Below are 5,288 nucleotides of genomic sequence, written 5' to 3' on the forward strand. Positions count from 1 at the left end.
AAAAAAAAAAAAAAAAGTGAGGGCATCCTGCCAGCTCACCACACTTAGAGGACCCAAGTGTCAGGGCGTGTTCTCACCTCTCAACTGAAGGCGACACCAACTGCTGCCTGGGGACTTGGTAAGTCTGCAGCCCCCGGCAGGAAATAGAAGTACTCCCTCTGTAGCCTGTTTTCAAAGAAATGCAAACCCAGACACTGGAAGACAGGTCACTGCCCGGCAGTATCACCAAGCCATCCCCACTGTCCCCCGGAGGGGGACAGCTTTTCCATTTAGGTTTGCTTATTTTCTCCAGCATGAATTCTGTGTCCTTCACCCACCCACAGCCCGTCGAGACTACTACGGCTACTGTTTCTGCCTGGGGAGAACACAGGTGGCTTACCTTCTTCCTGGTGACGCTATTTATTTTTTATTTTCATCACAGAGTGGGCCCCGTCCCTTCTCCCAGTCCTAGACCAGTGTTCCCACCTCATGCCCCCTGCACTGATCCGTGGGGGAGGGGTTCTTTTGCATAATTATTCATAGGAATCCCACAAAGTTTGTCAGATTCCTGGAGGAAGAGACAGCCCAGTTTTAGGGATTTCACTGTTCCTGGGAGAACAAACATGAAAATGGCCCTCAGATCTGGGCCCTTGTGGTCAGCAGAGCAGGGTGCAAGTGGGAGCTCTAGATCCTGGGGCTGACCCCAGAGCTACACTGCAAAGGCCTAGGAGAAGTGGGGAAGACATAAAGGAAGAACCCAGGTCCAGAGGAGGAGTTGTGCATGCTAAGTGGCCTTCACCTCAACACGATTGGAAACTTGTTTCTGTGGCTGCAACACCAGGGGGATTAACAGAGAGGAAAAAGTTACAGCAAGGTGGGCACAGGAGCAAGGAGTGCTGTAACTTTAAGACTATAAATTACACTACCCAGGGCTATCACCAGCCCTGAAGTAATCTTGTTGAGGAGAAGGGGCAGGGCATCAGTCCAAGCAGGAACATAGCTTAGGATTTAAAGAGAAGAGGGCACAATGCAGGAAAGGGAAACTTCCTCCCCTCCTGCGTCCTTTCCAAAGCCTCTCCCTGCTCCCAGTGGCCTGGGAAGGCAGAGGGGAGAAAGGGAGCTGCCGCAGACCCCCTAACCCTCACCCCAGTCAGGGTGACCCATGAAGGGCTGGACAGTGAGGACTGGAAGAAAGCAGGTCCGGGAGCACAGGGCCCACTATTGCCTCTGGAATTCTGGAGTAATAGAGGATGCAAACTCCTATTTGTTTACTTACTTATTGTACTGGGAACTAATCTTGGGGCCTTCACACTGAGCTACATTCCCAGTCTCTTTTTATTTTTTATTTTGAGAAAGGGTCTTGCTAAATCACCAAGTTACCCAGGCTGAACTTGAATCCTCCTGCCTCAGCCTCCCAGTGTGCTGGGGTTACAGGCCTGCACCTGGTCAGAGGGGAACTCTTGATCCCATGCAGGTGTGTTCTCCAGGCAGCGGTAAAAAAGCAGCCCAGACACTGCACTGCCCGGCCCTGGCTCAGGCCCACACTCCCACACGAGCCTGGGTCTCTGCTCGCCCCCACAGGCCATGGTCCACGGGCCTACCACCACGGCACCTTCCAGAGGTAAGGACCTGTATGCGGCCACCCTCTGCAGCCTGAGAGCACATCTGCCCAGGAGGAGGGCTCACAGCTGGAGTAGACCTATGGGGGCGGGGGAAGCTGGGCACAGCTCTGAGGTTGGGGGACTGAGGTATGCTGCAGAGGTAAGAGGTGAGCCGCTGGGACCGACGGCCTCCAGGGAGCTTCCTGCTCTGCCAGGTCACCTCTTTGTGTCTACTTGTGTCACTCCAGCACTCTCCATGGCTCTCTCTGGTTACTCTTTTTTTTTTTTTTTTTTTTTTTATTTCTTTTTTTTTTTTTTTTTTTGGTACGGGGGATCGAACTCAGGACCTTGCGCTTGCGGAACCACTGAGCTAAATCCCCGGCTCTCTCTCTCTCTCGTTACTCTTCACCACTGAGCTGACTGAACCACATGTGCGCCACACCCTGTCCTTGCACCCTCACTAGAGGTACCGTCCTCTAGCAGCTAACCCTGGAATCTTGGGTTAGAAGGACGGTAAAGAGGGCCTGCGGAGTAGCAGACACCAGTCAGGAAGTGGGCTCCACAGTCTGTTGGGCCTCGTAGGTCACTGTAACCTCAAAATTTACTCTTCAGAGTAGGATGGAAGCCTTTGCAGAGTGCTCAGCAGTGGCAGGGCATGATCTGACTTATACAGAGGTAGATAACTTTAGTGAGATCTGCCTTCACTCCATAGAAATCATTCATTTAAATTACACAGTTGCAGGCTGGGGATATAGCTCAGCGGTGGGATGCTTGCCTAGCATGTGCAAGACCCTGGATTCCATACTCAGCACCGCACAAAAAGAAAGTTCACTCACTGGTTTATATGATCAATTTGTACGACCATCGCAGTCAACGTTCAACATTTTCATCACTTCAGCAGTAAAATTCTGCCTTTTAGCTATTACTCTAATCTTGTCACTCCCTCCCCAACCAGTTCTAAGTACCTACGGGCCCACTTCCTGTTTGCCTGTCCTGGACGTTTCCTATAAATGGAGTCATGCAATACATAGTCTTCTGTGACTATTTCTGCCATTTAGCGTTAATGTCTGGCCCATGCTGTAGCATGTATCAGTACTTCACTGTTTTTTTGGCCAAATATCCACATCTTTTGTCTCCAAATCATCACCTGCTACAACTTGTTTATCCACTCATCTGCTCATGGACCTCTGGGCTGTTGTGAGTAATGCTGCCATTCATGTACAGATCTCTGAGCACATGTTTTCATGTGGGGGGCTACGTACCTAAATGGAGTTTCTGGGTCAGCTGGTAACCACTACACGTTTAGCCTTTGTGAAAATGCTGGCCCTGTTTTCCTGCATGGCCATAAAACTGCACTCCCAGCAGCAGTATGTAAGGATTTTTCTTCACATCCTTGCTAACACTTGTTATCTAATTCTTAAACATTTTATTCATTGTGGTTTGGGCGTGAAGTGTTATCTCATTGTGGTTTTGATTTGTATTTCCCGGATAACTACTGATACTGAGCATCTTTTCATATTTTTAGTGACCGTATTTTCTCCATTCTCTGGGTTGTCCTTTTGGTTTCCTGATTGTGACCTTTGAAATATTTAAATTCGATGAAGTCCAATTTAGCTATACTTTCTTCTTGCGTTGCTTGTGCATTTGAAAAACACATTGCTAAATCCAAGGTCATGAAAACTCACAGCTACATCTTCTTAAAGTTTGTAGTTTGTCTCTAACATTTACATCTTTGATCCCCTTTGATTTAATCTTCCTCCATAGTGTGAGCTAAAGGTCCAACCTCAGCTTCTTACACGTAGTGATGCAGTCATTGCAATACCAGCTGTGGGGAAGACTATTTTTCCTTTTGAATAGTCTTGGCATCCTTGTCAAAAATCAATTAACCTCCAGGTGTGGTGGCGCATGCCTGTAATCCAGCACTCGGGAGGCTCAGGCAGGAGGATCACTGTGAGTTCGAGACCAACCTGGGCTACATAGTGAGTTCCAGGTCAGTCTCAACTACCATAGTGAGACCCTGTCTCAAAAAAAGCCAAAAAAGGGGCCAGGGATTTAGCTCAGTGGTTTCGCCGCCTGCCTCCCAAGCACAAGGACCCAAGTTCGAACCCTGGTACCAATTAACCATAGGTCCTGTCTGTCCTTGGGTCCACACCATGGTGTCTGCATTGTTACTTTGTAGTTATCTCATGGGAATTCTCCAACTTTTTATTTGCTTTACATTTTTAAAGATTTTTTTTTTTTAGCTATCTTTAGTCCCTTGAGCTTTCACATAAATTTTAGGCTTAGCATGTCAATTTATACAAAGACAGGATTCTGATAGGGCCTATACAGAATCTATAAATCAATTTAGAAACTACCGCTCGCCTAACAATATTAACTCTTCTGATGTACGTTTGTTTAGCTCTTCTTTAACTTTTTTAACACTAATTTGTAGTTTTCAGAGTAAAAATTTTGTGCTTCCTTATGGACTTTATTCAAAGTCCATAATGCTTGATTTTCATTAGTGCTATATTAGAAATGAAATCATCTTGTCAGTGTCATTTTTAGAGCATTCCCTGCCAAGTACATAGAAATACATTTGAGGGTTCTATATGCAATCCTAATGAACTCGTGTATCAGTTCCAGCAGCCTTTCCGTGAGCTTTTTAGAACTTTCCACACACTGTACCAGATCACATTGGCTGTGAAGCCAGTTTTACTTCTTCCTTTCCAACCTGAATCCCTCACTTCACTGCCGTGCTCTTACTTAACTCATGTTTCAGCAAATTCTTCTGACTCGTCTGAATTCTCGTAGCACAGCACTGCTGAAAACACCAAGTCTCGCCAGAGTCGCGTGGGAGTCCGGCTAAGGAAGGACTGTGGCTCCCCAGCTGGGTGGCCGCTGAAGGAGGGGCCGCCCATCGGCTCAGGATGTTCCCTTTAGTGCTCCTCTTCGTTTTTCCTTCTGTCTTTGTGACCATCCTGGTGGTTTTTCTTTTAGCCTCGTCCAACCACAAAGCCGGGGCTAACTTTCTGACAGTCCTCTTCTGGTAAAATTCTTAACAAGCGTTTCTGCGTGGGGGAGGCAGAAGCCAGACCCAAGGCCAGAGAAGTCCGAGCCTGCACATCCTGTCTGTGAGGACACGAGCCTGGCAGAGGAAGGCCTGTTTGGATGACAGGGAGGAGGTGTCCCCTGCCAGGCTCAGATAGCCCAGCCAGGAGCTGCGTGCCCACCCGGAGGGGCCCTATGAGCTCTGTGTGTCAGGGGATAACTTGGGCTTCTCCATCGTGCAACCACCCCAGGCTCTTGACCCCTCGCCATGGGAGGGTGGAGGAACTAGGCCGCCACAGGATCCTCCTCCCCCTGAAGGGAGAACACTGAGAAACCAAACCCCTCCCGCCTGCCCCAGGTCAGATGTGTTCTCTCTCCCTGCTGGCGCGGACCCTGGAGGTCTCTGTGTGGCTGAAAGTCAAGGAAGGTGCCCGGGGCACTTGCACGACCTGGGAGGGAGGAGCTCCTGCAGCTCTGCGCGTTAGATGCCCTTCTTCCCTCACCTTCCACCAACACCGGTTCCTATCCCAGATCTGCCACTGCCAGGCCTTGCTGATGGGAACACGACGCTGTTCTCTCAGGGCCACCGTTTACTCACGCGAGAAACGGACGTGGTGGGTTAAGATCTGTGTTCCTCAATACCTAGTCGGTGAACCTAAAGTGAGCCTTCAACCTTTC

The sequence above is a fragment of the Fukomys damarensis genome, unplaced genomic scaffold (assembly GCF_012274545.1).
Source record: "Fukomys damarensis isolate Sample0158 unplaced genomic scaffold, DMR_v1.0_HiC HiC_scaffold_24, whole genome shotgun sequence".
Lineage (NCBI taxonomy): Eukaryota > Metazoa > Chordata > Mammalia > Rodentia > Bathyergidae > Fukomys > Fukomys damarensis.